This window comes from Ambystoma mexicanum, chromosome 6p (assembly GCF_040938575.1).
Source record: "Ambystoma mexicanum isolate Mex_15411 chromosome 6p, UKY_AmexF1_1, whole genome shotgun sequence".
NCBI classification, from domain to species: Eukaryota; Metazoa; Chordata; class Amphibia; order Caudata; family Ambystomatidae; genus Ambystoma; species Ambystoma mexicanum.
In genome coordinates, this window is record NC_090935.1 from 1084481641 (window position 1) to 1084502574 (window position 20934).

Genomic DNA, 20934 nt, shown 5'->3' on the forward strand with positions numbered 1-20934 from the left:
ACATAGTAGTGGCATCACTGACATCAAAACCAGAGTATACTTACTCGTTACTCGGATTACGCGGACGAACAGTGCCGCGAAGTTCGTGCATAAGCACCATCATCATCCTCAACACGGTCCGTGAGAGGCAGGCCTCCCTGAACTCTGGCAGCTCGGTGATGCATTGCGGACTTGGCTCGCCTTCCGAAATGTAGGCCAAGCACCCGGAATTTTCACGGCAGCAGCAGTTCTCCTCCTCAGTTGGCATTAGCTCACACCGATTGCACGTGCACCAGGTGGAGACGCCGTCCATGCGACATGGTCCAGGCTCTTCATCCGTTGACTGGTCCTCCCAACTGCCGTCCGAATCCCCATCGTTTTCGCATGCTTGCCTTTCCAGTAGTTCTTCCTCGGTGTACTCGGGCTCGTACATATACGGCATTATTGTAGCCATTGTGTGGTAAAGAAAGTAAAATAATTTACAGAGATGGTACAGGTGTTCACAAGGCCTAGAAGTGGCGAAGGTAGCTGACCAGAGCACAGAAACGAGTCACAGAATACTCAAAGTAACACAGAGAGAATAATGGAATCGAAAATCTGCTGCTGTGTGTTGTGAAACGGTGTGTTTATACTTATTGAGGAAAGAGGCGTCCTGCCATTTCCATGGCGACACGTCATTAGCTGAGGCGCAGCGATTGTTGACACGAAACGTGCTTTGGCGTTGGGAAATGGGCGGTACGCGTCTGCTGATGTCAGGCTCAGGGGCGGGGGATTTGATTTAGTGCCGCAAAAGCAGGTGAGCCAGGGCGATGCGGCAAGTGAGAGGATTATCAGAAAATGGCGGCTGATTTCGAGTGCGTTAATGGACGAAAAGTCGGGTATGGTCCATAGGAAAGTTTTCTACGATCTACCGATTTATGCTTAAAAACACATGGCCGAACCGTAGGGACAATAAAAAAAAAGTCCCGGAACTATCCTTTAAGGGAGTCACGAAAATGGCAAATTTGCATTTCTGAGATATAATCACTCCTGAGTTTTGTTGGTAATGGGGTTTCCACGGTACAAGCTACCCAGGTCACCATTTCTCTTCCCTCTGTGTCCATTTTGGAGCGTAGTCACTTATGTTTCACACCCATTCTGTCCACTTTGGCTGACCGGCGGAGGAGTACTTCAGTGCTGATCTCTGGACGCACTGGTGTTCACATTGTTGGCTTGTGGCATGAAAGCTCCCCTCCCTGCTCCTCCTTCCTGTGCAGTGGCTTTACTGTGGCATAAACACATGTACAATCAACAAAGTGTGTCATAGTCTTAAGGGAGCAGGCATGTAACACACTGCATAGGAACCCTGAGCTGTCGTCTGCACTCTCAGACAACATATTAGAATATCAAATGCTTCCTTCCTCTTTATGAGTCCAAAGTTAGCAACATATTGTTTACATTTAGAGGTCAGGCATAATCACATTTTACTATATTAATTCTGTCGGTTCCACTCTGTTGCCTTTTGTAACCACCAACGTTCACCTTCTCACACGTTCTAATCTTGAACTAGGCCGCCTTCTGAAGTCAGTTTGGCAGTCCCAGAATTGCTATTTAGGAACTTACCTGTTATCAAAATAAATAGGCAGTGTGGTTATTTTAATCCTAGATATCTGCCGGAATTGAATGTGTACACTCTGAAGCCCCTGATGCACCCAACATTGCTAACCCATAATTCTTTTTAAACTGCTTTGGAGTCCCAGTGCGTATATTAACGCAGCACATACTTTTCTGTGTCTCATCTGTCAACAAGATAATCCATAATGTAGGTCAACTCCCTAGCGATTAGACCAAGAAAATACAACCCACTGGGGGAAAAGGCCAAGTGCACCATGTTTCGAGAAAGATGAGAGCTTTTAATTTGTATACAAAAAATAAGGCAACAGTGTATTAGGAATCCACTACCGTAGAGCTCTCTCCCATCCTTCCTACAAAACTCACTTTATAAACACATAAATCGTCACAGGTGACACTCTCGATACACAGTATTAATCCCCCACCTCCATTGGCTGCCGCCTACATACATGCTAATAATTACATTAAGCCCATTTGCCGATTGGTTCCGCTGTCTTGTCATCCCTCTTCACCTCACGTGCGTAACCCCTCTTCACCTCACGTGGGTAACGGTCTTGTCCATCTTGAATCATTGCAGAATAATTAATTATTTACATTCGACTTGCACTACTCTGCCTTCCATCCTAATCAGGTGATGTACACCTGGTTATCTACATGAACTCAGCAGTTGACTTTGAGGTCAGTTTGGTCCTTGCTAACAAAGCATCCCTTTTCTCATCCCAGAAACTTTGGCTCCCCCATCATTCCCTCCCCACTGTATGGGCATCACTTTTGGCTCTCCCTGGCACAAACCATAGATCATGTTGTTCTCCGCTTTCCCCTTATCTGTTCTCCCTCCCAAGAGTAAACCTAGTTTCCTACTGATCAATCTAGTTTGTGATGGATTTAAGACTCATTTTCCTACACATCTGGTAGTTCAAATAGCATGACCATCAGTCTGGGTGGGGGAGCTAGTGTCTTAAATCTTAGTTCATGTTCTGGCAACCTGGGACCTCTGCCTTGTTTCCCAGGAGTATGACCTTCGTGCTAGGCCGCAGCCTTTCACCTTTTCAGCTGCACACATTCCTGCCTGATAGTTCAAAAGCGCAATTAATGTGGGTTTATGTGTGTGTTTCTTGCCGCGTCTGGGAATCGAAAAGTGATGGTCAAACAAGGACTAAGGCCTCATTGTTCTGTGTCATCGACACGGCCTGTGAGGATTTAGGCCTACTCTTCAATCCAACACTGTTTTGTATTAAAACTACCATGCATATATATTTGTAACGTATCTAATGTGGTTCTATTTTAACACTACTGGTTAATTCCCCCCTATGTAATTACCTGCTTCCACCAGTAAGTCCCATCCGCGAAACATCCTCCTCTCCACTGCACCGCCCTGCACCCATTATCCATATTTTAATATGTTTTCCGCAATCTAAATCACCTAGGAGGCGCAGCAATCTGTGCATGCATCCCAACCAGAGGTCAAAGTGGGCGGGAGCGTTCGGGAGCGGTACTCCCATACTTTTTATTTTTAAGTTTCACTGTTCCTATACTTTTGTTTTGAAAAGAAACCGTTATGGAATGGTTTAGTTTTAAAATAAAAGTGTAGGAAGAAGTTGAAGCTTGCACTTCAGTGCCCTGCACTGCACATTCCCATGAATAGCAGGTGTGTTTGGGGAGTTTGGATTGTGTGTGTGAGGGGGCGCAGGGATGGTGCTTGTGGGGAGCGGGGCAGACCAGCAGAGAACATAGCTCCACTACTTCTTTTTGTACACTTCGACCACTGATCCCAACAATATACTGTATACTAACACACATCCACACAAATGCAAAACATTTACCCCCGCCTGACTCCCTTCCTGTGTCTGCAAACTTCCTCCCGGCTCTCCCTCCCATTTACTTCACTCTTGCTCTTGCTGTCCATTCCTGCAATTTAAGCTCTGGCCTCTCCAGGGGGGACACATTCTACAACATACAAAGATCAGAGCTTTCGGTATTACTACGGTGGTGATTTGGCACAGTACAAAGTCCTAATAATATAACATGTACAGTCACACTAGTGATAATGAAAATGTACGTCTGCATTATGAACACTAGCGCTAAAGTGATGTTGCATATGGAAGCAGGAATGGCTCGTGTTCAGACGTATATCAATAAGGAGCTTTATTTTCCAATCCATTGGAGATATCTAAGATATTATAAGCATTGTACCCACGGCACCTGCCAGCATGTTGAAGCAGAGGTTTTTTGGTATTGGAGCAGCTGACTACAATTGGGATATTAGTAAACTCGTCGGGTTACACAGGAGAGCCACAGTGACGACCTCAAAAGGACATCCATTTGTCCCTCTATGTAACTAATTCATCTTTCCTTTTCAACATGTCTGCCGCCAGTTTCCTCACTCTTGCTCTGCTGTTTCCCCCCGACCATGTGTTCCTTGTTAACTGCGTCACTGCATTGTCTTTTGCACCTTCTTTCGGTCACCTTACCCATCTGGGTTCTTTCTGCCTATCTTTTTGTGCCTTTGCCAACAGTAGGTTTATCCGACCTGTCCTCACTCGAGGATAACAAGACAGCTGCAGAAGAGAGGGGCATTCGTAGGAAGCGGGCGAGACTTGCTAAGTGCATGAGTGAAAGCACACAAGTGACCATCCGGGATTACAAATGTCGCCCGGGGAGCGAATCTGATGCTTGAAGCAATCATGTCAACATATTTTCCAAAGGTATCTCAATCGTGTTATATTACTTTTCCGTTTCAAGTACTGTAAATATACCCTTGTTACAATGCACAGTGACACTTATATTATTTAACAAGCTATTATTTATAGTCATTAGTCATCGCACGTTTGCGTCCAGTCACTTTTCTTCATCATTAGTAATGGTTTATCAAAACCACGTAAAAAACCACATGGTATGCATATCATTATTGAATGATTTATTTAAGTCTTTTGTAAAACATCCCATATCATTATAAGGTCACTCCTCGGAATTTGGTTCAGTGATGTTCAAAATGACACCGATCGTTTACGGCAGGCAGTGCAGGCATATACACCATTGCTCGTGAGACTTTACCTGTCTGTCTAGGCCAATACCATCCTGAGGGTTCCTCAATGTCATTGACAGGGACTGGTCCCTCTTCCAGAGTGGGAGGGGACATGGCGTAGAAACATTCGTTATCGAAAACGTCATTGAAAGCGGCAGTCTTTAAGTGTGTTTTGAACGTTGGGGCCTGATGTGCTCCCTCTAGGACCACTTTGTTCCATAGTTTTTCTTTTGGTGGGACGAGGCTGGATAAGGAGGTTTGCATTGTTTTGATGTCAGGCTGCTGCTGGTGGTATTTCAGGCCTGGTACATTGGGCCTCATCACGAGTTGGGTGGTATCCCAGTGGTAAATCCACTGGAATTATTTCAATACTGCGCCCTGTTACCCCCGGGTCTGGTGTGCATTATAAATGAAATAAACAAACAAACCTACTTCACATATACTTTTTGAAGCTTCAAAAGCTATGGGCTTCTGCAAAGCAGTTGACCTGAGGGATCTTCACACGAGGGGAGACATTGCCTGTTGGGTCTTTAAAATACAAACAGGATATCTCAACTAAAGCCATCCGAGCACACGAAACCTAGTACACTGACATTTCTGTGAACAGGCATTTCCTGAAAGGTTGTTTTTTCGGAGGTGGAAAGCTGTGAGGCATATTGCCAAAGAGACACTGCAGAGGGGGATACTTTACAGCTGAAGGTTCTGAAGACAAAGCCATATTTTCACTCAGATTGCCTAATCTAGGCTTTAGGAATGACCAATGTTCGTCTCCGATGAACCTCAGTCAGCATCAAACTCCATATGTGACATGATCCTGTCAAGTTCAAGCAGGAAACCACTGCAAATGGCTGAATCAGCACTGCAATACTACCTTCCTAAGGCACTTCAGAGAGCTACTGGTTTAAATGATTGGGATTTGTAAACATGAGAAGATATGGCTGTTGTCCCTTTGACTGTGCTGACTATATGCCAAGTTCCACCCTTATGAGCTGGCTTGGGTATTCCTGTATAAAATGATAGACCATCTTCTTAATTGTTTTTAGGTACGATGATTCCTCCGGAAGCCCAAGGCTAGCGCTTTACATCAAATTGAAACATTCTTACATTTTACTCTCTAGTCTAGGGGTTAATGTTGAGGCCTTTTCCCCCTACTAGTACCCGGCGAGGATGCAATCAGAATGAAACAAGCATTCTGATTGGCCCTCGCCGGGGCTTTACCCGGCCGAGAATACCTCGATTCTCATCCGGAATTCCAGCCATCTTTTCCACGGTGGAGGGTGTGGCAGTCCCTCAGCTAATGAGGAGGCTCGAAGCAGGGCCATCCCCGCTCTGAGCCTCCCCATGGCTGAGAAGCTACCTTCGCCCCCCGCCGGGGACTAAGGTACATTTTTTTTCTTTTTTTTTCCCCTCCCTCCCTTCAGCCCTCCCAACCCCACTTACCTTCTTTTTTTTTCGGGAGCGGACACGTTGGGAACGCTTCTGTTCCCAGTGCGTCGGCTCCCGATGGCCACCATGGAAAGGGAAAACGGACACTGTTTTCCCTTTCCATGCGGCCATTTTCATGGTCAATTTTTTTTCTTCTTTTTTCTGCCCCAAAACGCAAAATGCTTTTAGTGCCCCGGTCACACAGATCTTATGGGCCGGGGTACTAATAGCTATATGCCCCTCGCGGCGCGGGCATTACCGACTCAGGTAATGCCCCCGGGGCCTTCGCTTCACACGGGGCATATTGCTTACTTGGGTATTCCTGTATAAAATGATAGACCATCTTCTTAATTGTTTTTAGATACAATGATTCCTCAGGAAGCCCAAGGCTAGCGCTTTACATCAAAATTAAACATTCTTACATTTTACTCTGTAGTCTAGGGGTTAATGTTGAGGCCTTTTCCCCCTTTTAGTACCCGGCGAGGGCACAATCAGAATGAAACAAGCATTCTGATTGGCCCTCGCCGGGGCTTCACCCGGCCGAGAATCCCTCGATTCTCGGCCGGAATTCCAGCCATCTTTTTCACGGTGGGGGGTGTGGCAGTCCCTCATCTAATGAGGAGGCTCGAAGCAGGGCCATCCCTGCTCTGAGCCTCCCCACGGCTGAGAAGCTGCCTTCGCCCCCCGCCGGGGACTCAGGTATGTTTTTTTTTATTCCCTTCCCTCCCACCTCACCGCCCTCCCCACCCCATTTACCTCCATCCCCGCTCCGAGTCTCCATACAACTGGAGGCTTCCATCGTCCCCTGCCGGGGACTCAGGTACATTTTTTTTTCTTTTTTTTTCCCTTCCCTCCCTACAGCCCTCTCAACCCCACTTACCTTCTTTTTTTTTCGGGAGCGGACGCGCTGGGAACGCTTCTGTTCCCAGTGTGTCGGCTCCCGATGGCCACCATGGAAAGGGAAAACTGACATTTTCCCTTTCCATGCGGCCATTTTCATGGTAAATTTTTTTTTCTTCTTTTTTCTGCCCCGAAACGCAAAATGCTTTTAGTGCCTCGGTCACACAGATCTTACGGGCCGGGGAACTAATAGCTATATGCCCCTCGCGGCGCGGGCATTACCGACTCAGGTAATGCCCCCGGGGCCTTCGCTTCACATGGGGCATATTGCTTAATTATCAAACCCTGCATGAACATTCATCGTAAAGTGAGCGATGAATACCTAACGGTTGCCAGATGGTTCCTACTAAGCATACCCCGGTACATAGTCTGCAGCGTTACCATCAGTCTTCTATCTAAAGATCTTGTCATCTTTTCTGGTGTGCTCTTTTTGAGTTTGGTAGAAATGATAAAACAGGGGTATTTGCAATACCGCCTGCTTTGCTGGGAGCCGGACTGCAAGCTTGTTACTGCATTCAGTGATTCCTGCATGCAGAATGGAAAATAATCTGCATGCAGTATTTGAAAGGCACTGCATTTGTCAAATACTGCATGTAATATTTCCTGATAACCGCATGCTGTGTTTTCCGACACCATTATGAGATTCTGAGTTTAAAAACAGCATATAAGCGGACAAAAATACTTAAAAAATGTTACTCCAGCTAAAGCGTGTTGGTAACAGCTACCAGGTGTGCCAAAATTGTGCTCTGTGTACTTCTTCCACATGGAAAACTAATGGGGCAATCTCCACAATGGCATTACCAAAGGCTACTAATTTGGGGGCAACCCAGTACCTCACAAATCGCATATCTAATCTAACAATATAATAAAAGGCCGGATGTATGCTTGTCCCTGTATGTTTGTCTGATGCAGTAGCTTCACTTGTCACCGCTAGAGGGCGCTGTTGCCCTAGAATATATAGAGACAATGCCAATTTGCATAGCTTCGCATGTTGTCACCTCTAGAGGGAGCTGTTGGCTTAGGATATATAGTGGTCCTACTGTGTCCATGAAAACCTGCACTTTGACCCTTGTACACAGGCCTGTACACTAGTAAAGATATAATTCAAACATTGGCAGGGTAATGAGCACACCTTCTTCTTTCAGCACCTGAAAAGAGGGTACAAATGCAACACTGTGGAGTAGCATGCACGAGACAACTGCATGGAAGAGGCAGCTGTAAAAGCTCTAGTCTTTGAGGGAGCCGTGGTGGGACCTAGAGGATGACAGGAGACAGGCCTCTCAGAGGAAAAGGAGAAGGCAGTCCCTGCTCCAGCCAAGCTATGACGCAATCATCACATTTTACAGATTGGGCAGAGAGTCCATCGCCCCACCTTTCACTCCCCAACTCGTTCAGAATCGCTGAGGGTGTTCCTGCTCTGACTTCATGTCTGCTAATCCGCTTGATGCCTGCCATGTTTAGAACAGACACGGTCCTCTCTTGCCATAGACATAAGGCTTGTGGTGGAACAGTGCCCCCTTCAGTGTCCATGGCCTCCACGCAATGTTAGGCAACAAGAGTCTGAACATGCTACTTGTTTGTTTGTTTGTTTGTTTGTTTGTTTGTTTATTATTTGTAATGCGCACCAGGCCCAGGGGTATCAGGGCGCAACAGTTACAAGAATATGCAAAGCTTAGTTACAGTAGGTCATGGAGTGAAGTACATTACTTGAGTTCTTTTCACCAGTTCTTGCACTCCTTGATGTTAATGGGGTGGATGGGGACAGCCACAGCTTTGTCCTAAATGACATCCCAGGAATTGCTTTAAGGCAGGGATTTAGATCACAAGATTGCCAAGCATCTGCAACCTTTGCAACCTTTGGCATATGGATCTCAAGCTCCCTTTGTGAGAATGTTACTTTTCTCTGATGCATATCTCTGCCGGCAGCTTCCCATCATATGCAGAACGGGTGTTTCAATGGTCTCAGTTTGAATGGCTCTTGCTGTTCAAAATGGCTGCTGCATTGTACAGTAACATTATTGCAGTAACAGACTTTTCCTATTGCCACACTTTCTCCGCATGCAGAATTTACAGTATGTCCAGGGGCAGGGGTCAAGTCCTAAAAAGTAAAGTGGGGGGACTCATCAACAAATGCAATGGGATGTGAAGTCTCCCTAAATTAGCATATCAAGGTGAAATATGCAAATTTCATTAAATCGACTTTGCATAACCACTCAAATTGCACAGTACGAATGGCATTTGCCTTTCATAAAAACAACACACACAAAACCTAGAGAGGATTGTTTCTTCTAATAGTATTTTTGAAAAAGTTAAAAGATGTGCATGTTTTAAACTCCAAGAACCAATAAAAAAAATTTCCCTGGGACTTGCAGTACCGAAATGACAGATTTTACCTTTAGTTATTTGATATTTTTTTGTCAGGTTATATAGTGCAGTGGTGAAGAATCCGGCCTACAAACATCACGGCTGTGGTTCGATCCACACTTGAATGCATACATTAAAAGAGGTCATGAGATGTTTCTCATTTTAGCTGGGGTGGCGGGGGCTGAGTTCACCCTTTGAAAAAAGTGGGTGGACTCCGTCCCCCCGCGCGTACCCTCGACTTGAGCCCTGTCCAGGGGTAAAGGCTCATTTCACAGAGGTGCGCAGACCCATGCATCTTATAACTGTAATTACAGCGTGCAGATTCTTTCAATAAAACATTGCCAAACTGATCATGAATGATTGTGTTATGGCAGATTTGGCAATGCTTTATTCGTAGAGTGCTAAATCCCCATCAATGAGTTTGGCAATGTGCCATCAAAGCATTAAAGCCATGTTATAAGTCAACAGGCGCTTCATTTAACAGGATTGTGTGATAAGTGCACATAGTAATGACATAGATGAAAACCTAATTTTGATGGAAATCTCCTAAATCAAATAGGGTCAAATAGAGCTCAGATAATTACATTTTAAAAAGATACAAAAACAAACTCTTCCTTCATCACATTATTCATTATGATTTTCTCTCAGGTCCCACCCCAGAAAGTCACCTAATTTGCCATACTGTTATTAGAAGTCTCCAACCTAAACAGAAGACCTTGTTGAAAGCACCAAAATTAGTCTGTTAGACATTTCTCCATCTAGGCTATTAATGAGTGAAATCTCTCGAAATCTGCTTGGGATAAAATTATCAATTTTGTTTGCCTGCCCATTCCAGCAAACATTATAATTGTACCCTTACAAAAACCTGAAGTGCCAAGAAAGACAATTTTGAGTATAGCTTTAATGCAAGGATGGTGAACTGCACTTCCGAATAGATCAGCAACAATGTGGCAGCCTGAAGATTCTGAGTCTCTTATACAATCCAGTTAAGTGATGCCAACAAGGTCATGAGTAGGAAACATACACAATAAATGATGATATCAATAACAACAATCCATTTAAACAGTTTAAACACTTCACGGTGGCGAGGGCACATATATCCGCAGGACTCCCATTGGCCTCAGGCATACCGTCCTGACTGATTATTGCTTGGACTTTTGAGAACAGGGAACCAACAGCAGGGTTAGAGCAGGGTTAGAGCTGCCTAAAACACAAGAGTGGTCACACTAGAAGTTGAGCGGTGCGCCTCTACTTCTTTTAATTACGTTTTACCGTTCCTATACTTTTATTTTAAAAAGAAACCGTTCTGGAATGGTTTCATTTTAAAATAAAAGTGTAGGAAGAAGTTGAAACTTGCACTTTCAGTGCACAGCACAGGACGTTCCCTTAAACAGCAGGCACATGTGTTTTTTTCTTTTTTATTGTGAATGGGAGGGGACTTGGCGATGGGCTATGTGGGCGGCAGGGGCCAAGCCAGTAGGGAACATAGTTCCACTACTTCTTTTCGTGCACTTCGACCACTGCCTGGATGTAACACTGGCAGTGTACATGGTAAGGCAGACATTCACAACAGCCAAAGCATCCTTGAGGCAGAGTAACATCAAGTTTGTGATGCTTCATTTCCCTAAATTAAAGATAAAGATTAGAGAAAAGGCACACTAGAGCAAGGTTGTCCAACATACGGCCCGCGGGCCACAATGCGGCCCTCCAAGCCAATTCATGTGGCCCGCGAGGCTGTACAGACAACATTGAACAAATAAAGAAATACACTGGGCCGTGGTGGAGGACTGTTACTGCCTCTGGTGCCCCCTAAAAGGGGCAGAGGGGGGGCACCAGAGGCAGTAACAGGCCACGGCCGGTTTATTTATTTATTTGTTCAATGTTTGTCGGGTCCGTGGACCCGATTAATTTATTTAATTCTGCAATGTTGGGCGGACCCAACATTGCAGAAATAAATACATTAATCGGGTCCTCGGACCCGGCAAACATTGAACAAATAAATAAATAAACCAGGCCGTGGCGGAGGACTGTTACTGCCTCTGCCACGGCCCGGTTTATTTATTTATTTGTTCAATGTTTGTCGGGTCCGTGGACCCGATTAATTTATTTCTGCAATGCAGAAATAAATTAATTAATCGGGTCCACGGACCCGGCAAACATCGAACAAATAAATAAATAAACCAGGCCGTGGCGGAGGACTATTACTGCCTCTGCCACGGCCCGGTTTATTTATTTATTTGTTCAATGTTTGTTGGGTCCGTGGACCCGATTAATTTATTTATTTCTGCATAAATAAATTAATCGGGTCCACGGACCCAACAAACATTGAACAAATAAATAAATAAACCGGCCCGTGGTCTGTAACTGCCTCTGGTGCCCCCAGCACCAGAGGCAGTTACAGGCCACGGCCCAGTTTCAGGGGTGCAGAGTATGCGGGTGCTCCGGCCCCCCAGGCCGGAGAGAAGAGACGCAGTATGGATGGTCCTTTGTTCCATCCATACTGTGTCTCTCTCTGGCGGCCGGGTAAAAGCCGGGTAAAAAACAATGTTTAAAAATGGTGGGACGGATGCAAAGCAAGATGCTCTTGTTTTGCATCTGTCCCTCAATTTCTAAAAATCGTTTTGGTTCGGGTATACTTCTACATCTGTGTGCACGGATGTAGAAGTACACCCAAACCAAAACGATTTTTAGAAATGGAGTCACAGATGCAAAGCAAGTCTGTCCCTCAATTTCTAAAAATCGTTTTGGGTTGGGTGTATTTGTACATCTGTGCACCGCTCTTGGCAAGAGGGGTGCACGGATGTAGAAGTGCACCCAACCCAAAACGATTTTTAGAAATGGAGGCACAGATGCAAAGCAAGTCTGTCCCCCAATTTCTAAAATATCATTTTGGGTTGGGTGTATTTGTACATCTGTGCACCGCTCTTGGCAAGAGGGGTGCACGGATGTAGAGGTACACCCAACCCAAAACGATTTTTAGAAATGGAGGCACAGATGCAAAGAAAGTCTGTCCCTCAATTTCTAAAAATCGTTTTGGGTTGGATGTATTTGTACATCTGTGCACCCCGATTGGCAAGAGGGGTGCACAGATGTAGAAGTAACCCAACCCAAAACGATTTTTTGAAATGGAGGCACAGATGCAAAGCAAGTCTGTCCCTCAATTTCTAAAAATAGTTTTGGGTTGGATGTATTTGTACATCTGTGCACCCCGCTTGGCAAGAGGGGTGCACAGATGTAGAAGTAACCCAACCCAAAACGATTTTTTGAAATGGAGGCACAGATGCAAAGCAAGTCTGTCCCCCAATTTCTAAAATATCATTTTGGGTTGGGTGTATTTGTACATCTGTGCACCGCTCTTGGCAAGAGGGGTGCACGGATCTAGAGGTACACCCAACCCAAAACGATTTTTAGAAATGGAGGCACAGATGCAAAGAAAGTCTGTCCCTCAATTTCTAAAAATCGTTTTGGGTTGGATGTATTTGTACATCTGTGCACCCCGATTGGCAAGAGGGGTGCACAGATGTAGAAGTAACCCAACCCAAAACGATTTTTTGAAATGGAGGCACAGATGCAAAGCAAGTCTGTCCCCCAATTTCTAAAACATCGTTTTGGGTTGGGTGTATTTGTACATCTGTGCACCCCGCTTGGCAAGAGGGGTGCACAGATGTAGAAGTACACCCAACCCAAAACGATTTTTAGAGATGGAGGCACAGATGCAAAGCAAGTCTGTCCCTCAATTTCTAAAAATAGTTTTGGGTTGGATGTATTTGTACATCTGTGCACCCCGCTTGGCAAGAGGGGTGCACAGATGTAGAAGTAACCCAACCCAAAACGATTTTTAGAAATGGAGGCACAGATGCAAAGCAAGTCTGTCTCCCAATTTCTAAAAAATCGTTTTGGGTTGGGTGTATTTGTACATCTGTGCACCTCTCTTCGCAAGAGGGGTGCACCGATGTAGAGGTACACCCAACCCAAAACGATTTTTAGAAATGGAGGCACAGATGCAAAGCAAGTCTGTCCCCCAATTTCTAAAAAATCGTTTTGGGTTGGGTGTATTTGTACATCTGTGCACCCCTCTTGGAAAGAGGGGTGCACAGATGTAGAGGTACAGCCAACCCAAAACGATTTTTAGAAATGGAGGCACAGATTCAAAGCAAGTCTGTCCCTCAATTTCTAAAAATCTTTTTGGGTTGGGTGTATTTGTACATCTGTGCACCCCTCTGTGCACCCCTCTTGGTAAGATGGGTGCACAGATGTAGAGGTATAATGTACCCAGCGGGATCGAACCTGTGTTGCTCCTGAGCTATTCTCCCGAGACTCCGAAGATCTGAAGTACATTTAATGATACAGAACCAGAACTATTGAGCAAGTCTAACATCATCTTCATCATCATCAGAATAAATCAACACTGTTGTGGTTATACAAGAGCTAATATAATTAAAGGGATGGAATTACTCCGAATGTAGCAGCACTATTCAATAACCCAAAGTGCTTAAGCATAGTTAATGTGAAAATATGACACTTCTCACCATTGGGACAGTACTGCCTTGGACAGAGTTTCAAAGTGAAGAAGTGAGCAAGTGATCCGGGGTATTCAGCCCACACACACGCATGGCATTCCCATGCACCCACTTGCGCGAATTGCACCAAATTAGTGAGATTGTGCTCCAAGGCACACGCACAGTCTTTGCTCTGAGGTTTGACACACTCACAGGATGGGATGGCATTTCGTTCTCCTATCCTAGTTGTGTTGCTCTGCCTTTTGAGGGCTACTACAACCTGGATGATTATAGAGGAGTGGAGTAGGGGCAGTATTGGCCTACTGGGATGCAACTGGAAGGCTTAAACCTCCTTCTTACTTGCCTTTAGTACATGCAATACATGCTAGCCAATGTTTCCACTGTTCTGCACCCCCCTGCCCCCCTAGCACCAAGTTGGCGACTATGTGCAAATGCGGTCATATAAGTGCTGGTTATGTCACTTCCTATATTTGGGCACCACCCGGGAAATTCATAAGTCAGCTCCCCTGCCCGATTTATTTATTCAATGTTTGTCGGGCCCGCGGACACGATTAATTAATTGATTTCTGCAATGTTGGGTCCGACCAATAAACCGGGCCATGGCGGAGGACTTTTACTGCCTCAAGTGACCCCTGGAATTGGATTATGCTTCTTTCATTACCACAGAAGTAATGAATGTGTATTACAGAGATAAGCTGGCATATGTATTGGGCACACTGCACATGCTCAGGCAGCATCAATCATGCCTTGTAGAGGACAATGCTGGCCTAAATTGGTAACAGCCAGCACAGACATGTTGCTACAGAGGCATATTTTGGGCACAACCAGCATGCCAATGTGTTACATCAGTGACAGTGCTGTCTTACACTGTGGACACATTGATCATTAAAATGTGTTGTGTTCTACAATGTTCTTGTCTGCTGTTAGTGACATGGAATGTACATGTTCCCCTTTAGAACTGATTGTAAACGTATGGCTTTTTGGTCACTTTTCCTGCTGTAAAATGCACAATTTCAGCCCCATATTTGGAAAAAAAATCTTGGGGGGGGGAGACCCCCCCAAACCCTCCCTATATTGTTATAGCTCCCTCGCTACGCTCGGTCGCCCCCACTATTTCCGAGAAATATCAACACATACACACTGGAAGAAATCACAAGAAACTAACCTTTCATCACTGCCCCCGACACCAACAGCTATCTTTGGGACTGCATGGCTATGCCTTTGATGCTATTGTGTGAAAGGTCACACACCATCGCTTTTAAATATACTACTTTGGGTGAGGGTGTTCACTTTTGGCTCGCCGGCCCTCCGGGTGACAAAAAGTGAATGCTTCGGCCCCACATTCAAAAAGGTTGGACAAGCCTGCACTAGAGTGAATTCTGGGGACATGACTTGGGGGTGGCATGCGGAAGTGTGGGGATATGTAGCTGAGGTGCCCATATGGAGTTATGGAGTTTTTGAGGATATGTGGTTGTTGTCCAGAGAGATGTCTAGGGATATGGAGAGGGATGTGTAGAGGGAAGTCTGGGGATAGGGAGTCGGTGCCCTGAAGATGGTCTGGGGATATGAGGGGGAAGGGGAGTCCACAGGGAAGTTGTAGACTCATATTTTAGTTCACACTCTCACCATTTTCCACCTAGCCCTGCAAATCCCTCTCATAAATGAAGTGCATCTAATAACTGGCATGAGCACTTTCTTCCAACCCAACTGGTGATGCAGGATGTACCCTATTGCCATGGCTCCTGGCTCCATATCACAACCCTCAGAGGCTCAATGGGAAGTATGGTAACAAAACCCATTTCAGAACACAATGCACCATAGAAAAGGTCAAACCCTTGTGTCTACACCAAACTCATAGATAACTGATGTAATAGCCATGACAGTTTGGACACGTAATATTATCCTGCATATTACACTATATGTACACGAGGTGACATGTGCCCTTGGCTACCAACTAGACATCCCTCCAGACAACTAGAAGATGGAGGAAGAAAGTGCACTTACAGGACATGCCCAGTGGGAGGAGCCTGTTGGGCAAATCACAGGGAGTGGTTGTTGTACAGTTCTGACTCCTGGTAGTAAGGGCATATTGGTAAATTGAAGAAGGGCGTCACCAGTAAAGTGGACTTTGAGGATGTGTTGTTATCTCTGTGTCATGTCAACCTCCTACCTCACATGAGGGTGCAACGTGTGTGCTGGCTGAGGCATTTATGATGTTGGCGAGCGTGGTAATTTTATGGAAACCCTCTTTGATCGCATATGTGGAATTGTGGGTCACAGGGAGCACGATGTGGTGAGAGGAATTTGGATAAATGTCATGACATTCCCTGGCACGGACTTGTGAGATGGTGGCCAGGGCCATGAAATGCAACATGCTGATGAATGGGTAAAGCATGCTGATGGCACAGATGTGTAGGACGCACACCAGCTTATGCAGGTGGAGAATGGCTTTATGGACATGGGTCTGGCTCCCCAAGCAGTAATACAGCATGAACGCTGCTCTAAGTGTCTAGTTAATACTGTGTGACATGTTGGTGCCCTTCCTCTGCCCATGTGGATGTAGTGCCCATGGGAATGGTTTGCTTCCTACTAAGAGATTGCCATGCAATTGACATTAACACCAATAATATCATCAAGGCCTGCAGCATGATGATCCTGACTGGTAAATCTTTTCACACCCATGTATTGCTGCAATAAGTGCACAGACTGGTCTGCATACCACTCCAAACCTCTGAAAGAACCCCCAACAAACCCACCCATCCCACACACTGACCCACTGAATGAACCCCAACATATCCCTCCACAAACCCCAGTGAATAACCACCAATAAACACCTTCAGCACACTCCTCAATAATGTTTTGTAGAGTCCTCCTAGTAAATGTGCCTTTTTCCCTCTACCAGGTGGGCTGGGAGTCGGGAGTGTTATAGCTGCGATGATCACCGAGGAGAATTGCTGAGCACAAATTCCTCTGTAGGCTTGGCTTATGAGGATGGGTCCTGGACAACGACAGAACATAGATGAATGATGCAATGCTCTCCCATCTCCAGTATGCCAGCCACCATCTGCAACCCCTGCAATGATGTCTCCAGCGTCCCTCTCATTAACTGGCTTTCCAGTGTGATAGCCTTGGCCAGAGCAGCATATGAGATACACAGATGCCCACTATTTTTTCTCATTTTCCCCCAGGTCTGTCATGGCCATCTCGATGTCCTGTAAGACAGTCAGCTGCTTTGTGGCAAGTTCCTGTGGCAGCCCTGAATGTCCTCCATTTCCCTGAGATGCATGAGGATTGCTGCAGGCTGTGTCTCATGTATCTAATTCAGGCCCAGTTCCTGGACCATCCCAGAGAGCGTAGGGGCTGGCAAGGGATCTGAGCCCCATACCTATATACCTGCTGGATGTGATATGATAGGTTATTTATAACGCGCTTAATACCCAGAGGTTTCTAAGCGCGGACCCGGGGATTGAACCTGTGTTGCTCCGTGTCGTCTTGCTTCCAAGGCGAGCACATTGTCACTGAGCTATCCTCCCGAGACAATAGTCATCATTGATATCTCTGTCGTCAAGTTGATGGTGTCCGTCATTCAGTGGGTATGCTGCAGAGTCATCCTGAGGGACAAGTCTCTTCGTCGTCCCTTTCCTCCATGATGTCCTCTAATGAGATGCCCCTCAAAACTTCCTCTGACACTGTCACTGGCAGAAGGCAGGGGTCGATGGATTGTGTGTCTGGAGGGGCCTGAGCAGGCTGCGCAGGGGTCTTCCTCTTCCCCTCCTTTCATCTCCCAACACTGTGCACAGCTGCAGATCTTTTAGCTATGGACTTACTTATGGGAGTCGAGGGTGTGGTGCTGGACAGGGTCGTGGTCAGGGTAATGCTGCCCTATGACACCCTGGTGGTGCTGGTGCTTGGGGCACTGCTGCCTGTGACCACCCAGTGGTTGCAGGTGTTTGGGTGTTAGCCTGTTTGTCTCACTGCTGGTCTCTTCAATTGGGAATAGAAGTGACATGTGGTAAATTACATTACGACAAATAGCAGAACAGTGGCAAACAGTACATTTGTCTTCATGACTGACACTAGTCAGCTGATTGGCTAGCTATCCTTACCTGTCACTGAAAACGTGTTTTGTGGGCAAGACACCTCCCCTTACCTGCTATATTAACGTGATTAGAAGTGGCTGATATAGTAGATAGTTGGCTGTCACACATTGGTAGCGCATCTTGGGGCAATTATCATGCCGTGGACACATCTGGCCGAGACTGCCTGTATCAGTAGTTTCTATAGAGAAGTCTGATGCACGCATTTGCAGTACTTAAGTGTTGTGCAAGGCCCATGTAGTTGAAATATTTGCTGCTTATGGGGTTCTATCTTTGCAATAATCCTGCATTGCTGGGGCAGAGCTGTCATTTTCAGGATTGCTACATGTGGGTATCACAAAGGCATTCACTAGACTTCTACCATGCACCCATCACGGTACCCTTGGGGGAGAATTGATTAATTTAGTACTCACCACTAGCAATCTGTGAGTTGGCTCCAACCTCTGTATCACCAGAACTCATCACAGCTGTGATGTCCACCACACCTGTAGCCTTCAGATCTCATGGGTGACTGAAGGGGTAATGAACCATGCCCCCTCCTGTGGCCTTTCACTCCTGACTGCTCAGACAGAAGTGCAGACTCACCGTTTGAGATCAGCCCATCTCTTTGTGCAGTCCTCAGTGGTTCTGGGATGTGCAGGCACCATCATCACCTTGTTCCTCAGCATCTCGCCGAGCTGGATATCCTTGATGGTGAGGTCTTTGACCAGCTTCTTCCTTCTCCTTGGTGCCCCCCTCTGCCAATCCGGGGAGCTCCTGCTCACATAATTTTGGCCTTTGTTGGAACCCCTCCTCCCTTTGGCTCCTGCAGTGTGCCCTGAATCTTATTCTTGACTCATTTGCAATGGATGGCACTCTGATGCTGTAATTAAGGCTGGATTAAATGCAATAATGGCCACTGAACTTGATGTTTCGCTGCACATGCTCAGTTCTTCTACAACCAGTAGCAGTATTTTCTTAAGTGATACTATGTTTGTGACACTATTGCATAGAGTATTCTGATGTTATCACATGTGGAATTTTCCATTACTGCGTGCAAGGCAGTGAAGGCTAAATCGTGTGCTGTTCCTCAGATCCCTGCATGCAGTAACTGTAATTTCCACATACAATGTTTACACTTGTTTTATTGGAAGACTTGTAATAAGACCATATCAGCCTGATTTATGGAATTATCTGCGCGCTGAATAGCAACTTTGCGCACCATTCAGTGTGCAAACCCCCCTTTGTTGATTCATGGAATCGACTTGGAAAAGCCTTTTAGGGACCTTGAGGGGACTTTGCATGGGTCTGTCACGGCTTTGCAAGTAGTCAAGCGCTTTGTGCAAGACTCCCCGCAAAGTGTGGGACGGGCCTATGCAGAGAAATAAATAGGGGGTGGGACATGCATATTCCCCATTTACCCAGCGAAATGAGGAAGAACGTGGGTGTGTTTAGAGACGGGCCACACAGTGTAATCGCACGCCCATTCAAGCACAAACATAACTGAATTCATCGATTTTACTGTGAAACATCACGTCGGGAGAGGTTAAACGCAAAGCTCGGGACCTCACCGCCACCTGATACTACACGCAAAGTGCAATGCAAGTATGCATGCAAGAAAAAACTATGAGTATAAAGCACCCAATGCACTTCATTACAACGTCAGTCAGCCACGATGAATGCCAGAATATTGGGAGCCATCGTACATGGACACAGGAGGAGGATGTGAAGGATGACTGAGGGCAAGAGGGCAAGAGGGTAAGAGGCAGACAGGGCACAGAGTGATGAATGTCTAGCTGCGGAGTGGAGAGAGAGAGAGAGGGATAGGGGAATCATGCTGCAAGGAGGAGACTGGCTGTTGGGGAGACGAGGAGAGAGATGGTGGCCGTTACAGTGGTTGAGAGCAGAGAGAAGGTGGACAAAAGAGGAAGACAGACACAGAAAGAGTGCAAAAAAGTGCAGCATGGTCTAAGAGCCTGGAAGGCACATTGTGGGATGTATTGACCCACTCTGCTGTGCTATGCAACATTACTGATAGTTATGGTGCAAGAAACAGCAACAATGGCGGCAAAACTCTTGTGCGTGCCAAAAACCTGCAAAAACTGCGTGTTTAAACGCACAAAAAGATGGATGTCCAACCTGCCACCCATGGTGCACGTGTGGTGGAATAGAGCACACCCTGCAGAAAATGTGCCAGTGGGCTCCATGACCAGCAGAGTGCAGAGAGAGAAACAGTGCTTTTCAAATTAAACTCTAAAATGTACCTATAATTGACATCTGCTTTGTTGCTAAAAACTCCCAAAATGCCTATACACCACACTTCTCAACATTCAAAATCTTGCTTGGCATTCAAATTCATGTAATCTTATGAAGTATTGCGAACATACAAAGTTCTAAATGTGAAGAGCAAAACATTTCTTCAGAAAACTGATTGTCTGTAAACTGATAGCCCCTATCAAAATCTGTGTGCAGTACCCTGGGCAACCTGTGAATGACAGCTGTCAGATGAGCTCCTGATGAAACGTCAAAGTATTTAAACTAAAAGTCTGGCAGATTAGCAAACATAAAATAATTTTTGCTATAAGGAATACAGATCTTAGTTATGTTTTTGATGCACAATAGAAGTCCCTTCAGTCCAGGAAACGGAGGTGTGAAAGGGGTCGTAAACTACTCCTGGAAGGAACTCCCAAGGGAGGGGGCTGCTCCTGGACTGCAAGGAGAGACAAAGGGCCAGGACCAGTTGCTGTTAAGCATGAACAATGAACAATGAACAATGAACAATTTTTAAAGACTCATAACTTGTGATTCAAAGTGGTGAAAAATATACAAAGGACAGATGTGTTAATCAAAAATATTTCTGCATGTTTTAAGGGGTGGTAGAACTGTGTAACATGTTCTGGACAGGAATGGCAATATATGTGGTTTTATGTGGACTGTGTTTATGCCAAAATTGTGAAATGTTACACACACATTTGTGGAAAGCTGCAGAAAGTTTGGAAAATGTATTCATGGCAAAAAGGACACAATTCTGTAG